Below are 12,062 nucleotides of genomic sequence, written 5' to 3' on the forward strand. Positions count from 1 at the left end.
TTCTAAGGTGAGGAACATCACCAGCCCTTGAAAATACTGACATTGGATGATGTAGTGGGTGAGAGATCCCAAAAATAATTTTACCCTAAACACACATTTACATTTGCTTGTGGTGAGGTTCAAATTTCAATAGAACAATCTTTACAGACCATTATGTTACACATTCACCACTGCCCTGACATGGGTTAGGGTTGGCAACAGGTACCTCTAAGGTGGTTGATATCTGCAGATCTGCTAAAGTCAGGCTCTGATATGTGTACTGGGTATAAATGGGGATAAATTATTTAAGGTACACACACATAGACACTTGTCACAGATGAGATTCAAACCCATAGCTGTGTAGTTACTGTTAGTGCACTGTTCTGCATTTATGGCATGTGCCATGGTGGTTACATGTTGGAGAGCTCTCCACAGGTATCTTTGAAGGTGACAAACATCAGCAGCAGTGCTAAAGGAGGGGTAAGGGGAGAGTAGTAAGTGTGAATGTCCATAATATTAGGTATTATCAAGGGCACACACACTCTCTCACACAAATACACACAGTTTCACAGTTGCCATGTCTAGGCTTAGAACTCCTACCTAACTAGTATGCTACACTATAGCATTACACAGTTATCGCAAGCGCCACACAGCTTACAGGGGTGGCCCTTGTCCAAAGGGGTATTTCAAGGTGACAGACTTCAGCAGGCTTGCTAAAGTTGGGCAATGGGAGGTGTAGTGACTGTGAATGGCCTCAAAATCATTAATCTCCACACACACACACACACACACACACACACACACACACACACACACACACACACACACACATACACTCACTCTCTCTCACACACACACACAAACACACACAGTTTCACAGTTGCCATGTCTGGGAATAGAACTCCTACATAACTAGTATGTTACACTATGCATTACCCAGTTATTGCAAGTGTCACAGAGCTTACAGGGTTAGCCTTTGTCCAAAGGGGTATTTCAAGGTGAATGACATCAGCAGGCTTGCTAAAATAGGGCAATGGGAGGTGTAGTGACTGTGAATAGCCTCAAAATCATTAATCTCCACACACACACACACACACACACACACACACACACACACACACACACACACACACAAACACACACAGTTTCACAGTTGCCATGTCTGTGATTAGAACCCCTACCTAAATAGCATGTTACACTATAGGATTACACAGTTATAGCATGTGCCTTGGAGCTTTTGGGTATGGCCATTCTCCAAAGGGGTATTTCAAGATGACTGACATCAGCAGGCTTGCTAAAGTAGGGCAATGGGAGATGTAGTGACTGTGAATGGCCTGAAAACCATTTATCTCCACATACACACACACACACACACACACACACACACACACACACACACACACACACACACACACAGTTTCGCAGTTGTCATATCTGGGATTAGAACTCCCACTTAATTGGTATGTTACACTATAGCATTACACAGTTATCACAAGTGCCACAGAGCTTATGGGGGTGAGATTTGGCCAGAGGGTTATTTCAAGGTGACTGAAATCAACATGAGTGGAATGGAAAGTACAGTGTGTGTGTGTGAATGGGCCATAAACCATTCCTCTGAAAACACACACACAATACTCAGTCATATACAATTTTAAATTTGACAGGACTGGGTATACAAATGCTAGATGAATACTGGTTTGTACTATCATGTTACACAGTTATCACAAGCACCACAGACACTATAGGGCTGAGGGCTACCAAAAGCAAATGTCTACAGTGACTGACATCAGCACATCATGTGATATTAGCCAATTGGATGTGTGGAGGGTGGGACAGGCCTCATGTTGGAAATCTCTCTGTTACTGTCTGTCTCTCTTCTTCACATCTCTGTGTGTGGGTATTTTTGACCTATTATAGTGTGTTGTCCTTGGATATGTGTGAATATTCCTATTCAATGTGTGTGCAAAGAATGAATGGTGTGCAGTGTGGTGTATGTGAACAGCTATCTGTGACTGAAAGCTATGTATAGTCCACTGTTGTTGTCAGACATGGGCTTTATTTCTCTAAGTGTAGGGGCATGCCCAGTATGACCTTCTGTACTGAGTGTGTGGATCCATTCCAGGTAGGTTGTACTCCAGTCCAGCATTTGGTATTCTACACCTACAGCTAGCAACCTGTTTTTGCAGGATATCTGTAGATAGGTTGACAATATGGAGTCACAATGGGTGAAAGATAGTGGGATACTATTAACTATTGTGTCTGCTGCTTCTGTTACATGGTTGGTATTAGCAGAGATATTCAGACATATGTACTGTTTTATACTGTGATGTATTATGTCATCAACTACTGACAGATATACTTATTTGCTCACAGTTATTTCCTTCGAAATACAAGATGAATTATGCTGTTTCCTTTGAAATACAAGATGAATGATGCTGTGTCCAGTATTGTGGTCTGCAGCCTACATGTTCTTTCACACTCATGCCATTCTGGAGGGGTAGGTGCAGACACTTGCTGATGGGTCTGTGTAAATGGTGCAGCACCTTGGTACTGTGGTGGCTGAGGATCCCCTGCTTGCACGTCTATCGACATAACAAAAATGGCCATATCCTGCTGTGGCCATATCTCTCAGCTGTACAGATTCACCCAGGTTACCCAGAGGCAGGGCTCATATATCTGGTCAGTTCCCCTTCACATTGTGGTTTATGAGCAGGTTTGTAGCCACCCATTACTGGGTTTGCAGACAGGGGTAGTATGGGCACACATCAGAGTTTCAGACTTCATAAACTCCATGGAGTCCATGCTTCTACACCTCCCACTCTGTTATTCTAACCTCTTCCTAACATTATGGGAGTAGTATCTGAGAAGTATCCCTATAGCTGTCCCTTCATCCCAGCAGTATTTAGGAGTTGGTCCACAGTTCATGCAGTAGGGCATGGTGGGCATACTACTAGAATTTGTCAACATGGCATTGCATTTGTGTTCTGTGGACTGTGTTATGTTGTTAGTTGGGACCCCATGAGATAACATACATTGGCAGTACGGATGAGGCACAGGCCTTTGACAGAGGACTGTGGGGCACTTGGTAGTGATGCAGGCCATCTGTAGCAGGCCAGTGCATTCTGTCACTCCTACATTCCCTGGCTGTGAGCCACTGGATTCCCCTGGGGTGACAGGGTAAGTGTGCGAGGTGTTAATGGCAATAGTTCCTGTCCATATTAATCCATCGGTCTGGATGTTGGCAGGGTGCTGCTTACAGCTAGGGACACACCTGCCTGGGACACCTCTTCAGCATGCTGCATTTTGTGGGTTTTCTGTACTCATTCCCAACAGCTGGGATATGACCTGTGATAAACCTGTGGCTGATGGTGGGGTGAGCTGAGTGCATGTGTGATATAGAAGCTTCTTGCAGTCGACTCACAGATATACCTGGGACATTCCATATATGCTGCCTTGTGAGGGGACATAGGCAGTCTCTCATTACTTCATAACTGTTCCTTTTATGGTCTGCCAGTGATTGGCCAGACTACATCAGTATTCCATACTACACAGACAACTAATGTGCTGCTAACCTGTATGTACAATTCCAAAGGTGTGCGCAGTTGACAGTTAAATTTTATGTACTCTGTCTAGGGTAATTCCATCTGTGTATTGTGTGTATGTCTGGGCTCACACTCATGGCATGTCCATCTTTCAGATGGTGACAGATATTGATATCTAAACTGTGAGTATGGATGACTTCTAAATTGGGTCTTGCTGGGATGCATTATGGTTGGGACTGAAGTTGTCAGAACATGGCCCTGTCATCAATAGTACTGGCCATAGGCCACCGAGACACAACCCTCTATGCCTGCATGCTGACCACTTCCACACAATATAGAACACACAACAACCTAACACACACAGCCCTGCATGTTGTACACATGCAACAATCTATCCTGTAAATTGGGCCAGTTCAGGTAATCTGTGCTCCACTGTTATTAAACCCACACATACATGTTACTGCATTTCTACATAAGATTGTGGGGGGGGGGGTGTCTATATTATAACATCGAATTTTATAAACATCGAATGTTATAATATCGAACCCGTAATGTTGAACACTGAAAACAGTGAAGGTGCAGGACACCGAATTCTTTCCCAGGGAATGAATTTGGTGGGCTGTTGCTGTGGCTTTGCTGTTTTCAGCATTTGATATGTTGGAACGTTACGGGTCGGGTTCAGGTAAGTGTGTGATTGTGTGTAGGTTAGGGTTAGGGGGCAGGTCAGGTAAGTGTGCGGTTGTGTGTAGGTTAGAGTTACGGGGTGGGTTAGGTGAGTTAGGGTTACGGCGCAGGTGAGGTGAGTGTGCGATAGTGATGGACCTTAGAGTTAGGGTTGGGTTAAGGTAAGTAGATAGCTAGTAGTGTATGTAAAGTTTAGTTTAGGTTTAGGTGTAGGATTTTAAGTGTATGTGTGTGGTTTGCTGTTTTTTGTGTGTGTTTGTGTTGTGTGTAAGTTTCTTGGAGTAGCGATTTTTTCCCTGGGAAAACATTCGCTATTCTGAATGTTCGATGTTTTCGGATTTCGGTGTTTGGGGTTCGATATTATAACATTCAATGTTTATGAACTTCGATATTATAATATATACCCATTGTGGAGGGATTCACCTGACAACTGTAAAAATTTGCTATGACTGTACTCGTATTTCAGGTACTCTGTTGGCTTCCATTTTGTTTTGTATTCTGACCTATCATGTAGATGAGAGGCATATCAGTAGAGTACAGATCTTAGGTTTTATTGAGCTACATTTCAGTTTCAGACTTCTTACCCTTCAGAACTAACATACAACTGCCAGACCTATTATAGTCTGTCTGTGTAGGTCTGGAGGGGGGCTGTTCTCCATTGCCATCAATTGGAGGCCATAGCACAGCCTTTCTTTATGGTCATGTACACCTGTCCTACTGGCTGAGGCTGTTGTTGGGTATGTGAGCCTCACTGACATGCATGTGTGTGTCCTATGGACACACATTTGGGCCACCACATGTACTGCAGTGGGATTTGTCACCTTGTCTAGTACTGCTTTCTTTGCTGACAACAGTATTTGCTATGGATTTCATGCTGCCCATATAGGTGTCCACTATCTGCTGCCATCTCATTCAGCCACCCGATTCTCTTGCATGCTCACATCCATACCATAGATACAACTAGCAGAACATACTACTCCATTCAGCAATTGATAGGAAGAGTGACTTATCTTCTGGCTCTGCCAGTATTGAGGATGGTGCTGGAGTGCTGACTATGTTGGATGCACATAGCACACTCCCTGTACATGGTAAAGCACAGGTAATGTCATGTTTGGCATCCCTTTTACTGTATGTACAAGTCAGAAAGAGGTTTCATTCCCAGGGTCTCTACCACATTAGTGTATGTGCTATGCGTTGCCTCTTTGCCAAAGCCTGGGCATACTGGGCATGCCTCCTTCTGCCTACATGGACAGGCTCTGGTTGTTCCTCCTCCAAGTCACTCTATGCCTGTGCTGGCCTTGGCAATTGTGGGGGGCTGTGTGGCCCTTACCTGTGGTGTTCCTGCTGCAGCTGTTTCCGCAGGATCATATTGTGTAGCATGGCACATACAATGAAAATTTGTGTACATGTAGCTGGAGAGTACTGCAAGGCTCCACATGATTTGTCCAAGCACTGGAACTGTGACTTGAGCATCCCAAACACATGCTCTATTATGATTCTGGTTTGTGCGTGTGCCTCATTATGGAGTTCTTGTTCGAGTGTGTCTGCATTTCTGATGGGTGTCATCAGCCACAGCTCCAGTGCGTAACCAGCATCCACCATAGTGTGGCCATATGGGATGTCCCCCTGCCAAATCTCTGGTACACTGTGCCATATGCCAGATGTGGGAGTCGTGATAGCTTTTAGGGCTGCCAGCACACACATTCAAGATAATGCCCTGGGCATTGCACATGACTTGACAGTTGATGGAGGGGAAGCCCTTGTGGTTTATGTAGACCCTACCCCACTCACCAGGTGGTACTTTGAAGTGCCTTTGTATGCAGTCTGTAGCACCCACTACCTCAATGTATTCTGCTATTTGGTGGAAGAGATGCCTATTGGTGGTCAACGCCTCATGGGTGTTTCGGAAATAAATGTGCTCACCAGCATGTGCTGACATGGCATCTAGGAACTGGTGGAGTACCCTGGATGCTGATGCCTGTGAGAATCCCATGATACCCCCAGTTGGCCTTTGGAAGGTACCTCTGGCTAGTATTCATAAGCCTGCACATACATTGTTATCCACTGGGATGAGATCTCCTCTGTTGGTTCTGTGTGTGAGGCATGGCCAGCACAGCTCAAAAATTTGCTGTAGGATGTCCCTGTCCACCCTATAGCACTCCACTATCTGCAGCTCTTGTAGCCCCTAGTAGGTTACCCTGGGTCTCTTCTCCTCACTGTGGGTTGGTCATCAGCATTTTCATCCTCACCAACCTCAGCCTCTTCCACATATTGATGTATGACAGCGACAGCAGACCCTATAATTTTGTTTGTTTTGTCAGGTAAAATTTCCCTGTCTGTGTACATCAGTGGTGTAGTTTGTGGGAAAAAACAGAGTGAAGGGTGTTTGCATAGTTTATAGTAGTGTGCTGGGCTGGGCTGCTGCCTACATAATTGGCTGCTTCTGATACATTTCACCTGCCAGCTATGCTAGTTCTCCTTGACTGCCTTTCTACTGCTGTTTTCCCTTCCCATTGCCTTCCCATTTAAGCACCGAGGAACGACATGCATAACCAGTGCTCAGATGTGAACAGTGCTGCTATTTCCTGTGTTTTTTTTGTTTAAAACCTGGCATGCTGCGTGCACACCCGTTTAGGCAATGTAAACACTGCTAGGCAGCCTCAGACACCCCCCCTTCCTTTGCTGTGCTTAGCTAAGGGCAAACACAGGCCACAGAGCTCCAATAAGCTTACAGCATGCATGACACTCCCCGTTATGAGGTCATCTACCTCTTATGCTTATACTATGGTGTTGCTGCACCTATACGGCTGGGTGCAAGCTAACACTGAGGGGAAATCTGTGATTCAGTATCAATCCCCTCATTTGCATAAAACTGACTGCTAATGCATGGTTACAAAACTGACACTAATCATTCCCCCTTAGCAACCACTATTCCATGTATTGTTGTCTTATGCATGCCTTTGACTTTTATGGCAGAATGCTGATTTGGATTTAAAAGCTTATTTCCAACGTTTTCCTTTTTTTCGGACCAATCCAGTTTGAGCACTACTGCCCTATGCTTAAATGGTCAAAATCGGCCAAAAAACATTATTTTTTATAATTTTGCAACTATTTTCCATGCCAATGGCCATATATTTGGCCATTGGCATGCCTACTACATTGAATACATGCTATCTTTTGAGCTGTCATGCGTCCGTTTTGTAATTTGCAGAAATGTATTGGGTTACTAACCAAATACATTTCTGCAGGTTACACTATTGCTGCACAGATGCCTGCCTGCTTCCCGGATCGCCAATTCACCTCATTTGCATGGTTTGCACCAGCAAATGGGGTAATTAGCATACAGGAGCTGTGTCCATGCAGGAATAATGTAGGAGTGATCATGTACGTCCCGGGACATCGTTCCTGGATCACTCGTCAGCCATGTTGCATGCAGAAGCTCTTGCACTATTCCTGCATGCCAGTCAGAGCTTGCTGAATCCCAGGGATTGTTTTTTTCTCTTTAAGTATACTTGCCTAATATGTGGAGCTTTTCTCCCTGGGCTTCTGCTGAAAATTGGAGAAACCACAGTTGAAACTTCCTGGTAAACAAGGAGAAATAAATAATAAGTTGGAAAAAAGCAAAGGCCTACTCTCCAGAAAGGGACTGAAAGAACTTGTACATTGCTCGGGAGAATTAATGTTGCAAGGACAATGATACTACCAATAATTCTCCAGCTACTCTACAGCATATAAAGCGACGCTAAGAACAAAAGACTGCAACAAATGCAAAAAAATATGCATGACTGGGTCAGTAAGGGCAATGGGGAAAGAGTTACCAAGACAAAATGAGAATGAATAGGGAACAAGAGAAAATGAGAATGAATACAGAAGGGGGGTGGTACCTCACATATTTCCCTATGTATGTACTGATATGTGGCATTATTCAATGGACAGAAACAGAAGAGAAGGAGTCTAAGTAAAACAGATTAAGAGAGATTGTAATATGGAGAAGCTTACTAAAGGACATGAAGTAAGCAGTAAAATAGATGATATGCACAAAGTGGGATGAAGGAAACTCAAAAGGACTTTGTGAAACAGAGGTATGAGGGTAAAGTGAGAGAAGAAAAACTTAGAAATCGGTAGGAGAAGTGGGAATGCATAAGAGGAAGATTTGATATATAGAGAGAAGGATGATGGGAAAAGATTTAAAAACAATCGAGGAGTTAACAGAGAAATACCAGAGGCCAAATGATGGAACTACATGGTAAATCAGAGAGACCTGGAAAAATACAGAGCAGAGACCAAGCAAAAGGAATAGTCAGGAAGGGAGAGAGGGCAAAACAGAGAGATGATGACACCTTGGAAGATGTGGAAGAGGTTAGGGAAGGGAAGGACCAAGAAGATCTACAAAGTTTTAAGGCAAAGAAGTGACAAGGTCAAAGAAGAAAGAATTGGAAAATAGAGGAAGGATGGAAATGAGCTGTTGGATACTGGCCAAAGACAATTCAGACAGTGAGACATGCCAAAAGTACATAAAGGGGGATCAAAGCCTGAGAAAACTTCATAGATTTATCTAATCCCCATGAGACTGGTTAAGGAAGGCTAAAAGGGAACTAGAATACCCTGGAGGTGTAAGGAGGAAGTGGTAAGAATAAAGCACATGTTCTCATACTGTTGGTGGGTGCAAGAAGTTTAGAAGAAGGCAGAAAAGAGTTGGGAAATATATTACAATAGCAGGCAGAACATACCTTGGAATTCTGAATATGGGGCATAAAGAAAGATTATAGCATCTCAAAAAAAGAGAACTGGGCATTATCAGACTATTGATTACAAAAATTAAAGCCATCATTACTGAAAATCTAAAGAGGACAACAATAGTAAAGGAGCATGAATTACACAAGAAGTTCGATGGGGAGAAGATGGCAAGCATTGACTAGAATGAGGAAATGAGGAAAGACAAGAAAAAAGGCAATGGGATGATGCATTACAATAGTACAAACGTAAAGAGCCTACCAGTAGGAAAGATGGGGAAACAAGGATCTGGTAGGAAATGAAGCAGCCAACCACTGATGAGATGGTAAACCATGCCCAAGGACTGCACATTAATGCAATATAAAGTATGAAGTCAATAATTAAAAACTGACAGAGTAGCCAGAGGAGTGCATAATGGTTGTTTTTATTTCTTCAACTGCCTCATTGGGATTGCCATAACTGATGCATTCCCATTACAAAATACCTCCAGTGTTACAAGGAGCAAAGCTGACATTTCTCTCCTCTATGCTTACATTTTTAGTGCATTAATAAATCAATAACAGCTTCTTAAAGTCACTTGTAAATAATCATTTTCCATGAACATTTTTCACTCTGCCAATACCAGCTTTCTAACTAGTTACCACAACTTCTGCAACATTCACTTGGTCTCTTAACAAGACAAAAAGTTAAGTACTAGGCTAACTGCACTAGTGGGCCATTTTAAGCCTAGCCAATTAACCTATATGAGAATCAAACCCTGTACTTTAAGACAAATATCTTAACCATTATGCCAACCACCTGACTTGGTTTTCTATGCTTGACTTCTATTTACTGTCAGTGGCAAATGCTTTGCTGATGTAACATCTAAAGAGTCTTTAATAAATCTGTCCATTCTGCCATTTTGCATCTCACATAGTCAACAAGTCATGTTTTTTCTTACCCTTCACATTACCACAGATCCTTAGGTTCCATTCTTCTGCTCTGTCTTCTAGTCCTCTGAGATGGTACTTAATGTATTCATCCACCTTAACTGTCTCTGCTGATTTTTGCTAGATCTCTGGCATTTGCTACTGAACTAGCTTAATCACTGCCTGTTAGCCTTGCAGACATTTGGGATCCTTAATAAAAGTAACTTGTCATATAATCATCAAATTTCATAGACCATTAAATATTGTCTCCCAGGCTGTTTGGTCAATTCACTCACATTCAATTGCAATACCTTCTTCATTTTTCAGGGTGGCAAATGTTGAGCATCATGGCAGTTTAATGTTGTCCCTTGAACTTGTTCCTCCTCAAAACATTTTGCTTCCTCTAAACAATCAACATTATATATGAATAATCCTTCACTAACACATTTATCCTTTCTTTTAATCAAAATCTCAACTCACTATTTCTAATACTTTTATTAAGTGGTTTGGACTCATGCTTGAGTGCAGTATCTTTAGAAAGTGACTTAACATCAAGTGGCGTTTGCATACTCTTTGGTTCATTGTTTGTTTCATCTGTTTCATCACTGTTTTATTACTATATAAGTCATTTGTGTGACAAACCTTTTATTAAATTTGGTACTGAAGTTAAAATGACAGATGCATTATTTAATAAGGAATCATCATCAGTATATTCCCTTGTTTAAATCTTCTGCTTGATGACAAGTAAAATATGCTTACCTAACTTATCTTCATTCTTCACTATCCTTGTTTTGGCCTGCTTAAATAGTCCCATTCTTATCTGCAAAGCAATATGTCTGCCTTTAATTCTTTTATCGGTTCTCACCCATCCATTTCTTCTCCAAATGCTTTGTTCTGCCTAAGAATCTAATCCTATTTGCTTTATACAATGAGAATATCTAGGCAAGCAATTATTCTTCCATGAAATCAACGTTGCCTTCACCTTCACAAGTTACCTTTCTCACCTGCTGCTTTTGATGACAATAGTTCAGACTCCATGGCTGGAATTATTGATTTTCCAAATCTCCTTCTGCACTTGGAGCTTTCTGAGCCTCTCTGCATCTGTCTTCGTTGCATTCTGTGTTGAACATTTGAATCTTTAACATGAACATTTTTTTTCTTGCTGTTTATTTCCATCTGTCACTTGACTTTGACTACTATTCCGTGCCTCCTTTTCAGAATAGAGCTTATATTAATGTCTACTCTCTGCAATCCCTGTTAGCCTCAAACTTAGTTCCGTATTTTTACTGTAAAGCTGCAAATACAGCAATTCACAAAACCACAAGAAAATAAAGTGAATCCAGTAGTGAACAACACATGTCAAAACTTGTACTCCTTTTCAAACATTTTTTGTATGGGACAATCCCACCACTATACTCCATAATGTGGGGCTGCAGACACCACACCCCTGTTTCTTGGTCATGAATTTATTAATTTATTATTTTCTCACATCCATAAATTTATCTAACCATTCATTTTTTTTACATTCTGTTAAGCACCTATTATTATCTAGCTTACCATCAGCTTGGTACACCATTACCATACCAGTTTCCTTTGACAACCAAACCGAGCCCTTGTACAGCCTGAGTTTCATCCATATGATCACAGAATTATGATGCACCATCATTACTGCATCCAAGCCAGAAGTCATTGAATTTCTGCAAACATAACTGGACCATTGTAATCAGATACAAATTGTATAGGACACCTGAGCTGTAACCATACCGCTCAACTGTGCAGATGTTCGCAGAATGTTCAGATTTTTGCCTCATATTTTTACTCGGTCCCACATAAAATTTTTGGGTTTCTGCCAGTCAGTGAGGATTGAAGTCACTAAACAATGACATACATTTGAATTTCAGACTTAATATCCTTCAGAAAATACAGGGAAACACAAATCATGTAATTCTAGCAACTTTCTATGTTTCTAAGAGCAATATTTAAAAGCTGTCCCTACTTTTGGGCCTTTGTCCCCCCATTACTTGAGGTTTTGTCGAGATTTCTTATGCTAAGTGGTTGAGAGGTATGGCTGTAACAATATTAACGATGTTAGGTCAGCCTTACATGGTCTGCTGCCTTCAATAAGGATTTGCTAATACTGAACACATTAGTCATATGATACTACATATAGGCAATCACAATGTGCCTTTTTCCATCCCATAATAGTCTGAAGGCT

This window comes from Protopterus annectens, chromosome 4.part0 (assembly GCF_019279795.1).
Source record: "Protopterus annectens isolate FY-2018-M chromosome 4.part0, PAN1.0, whole genome shotgun sequence".
Taxonomy (NCBI): domain Eukaryota; kingdom Metazoa; phylum Chordata; order Ceratodontiformes; family Protopteridae; genus Protopterus; species Protopterus annectens.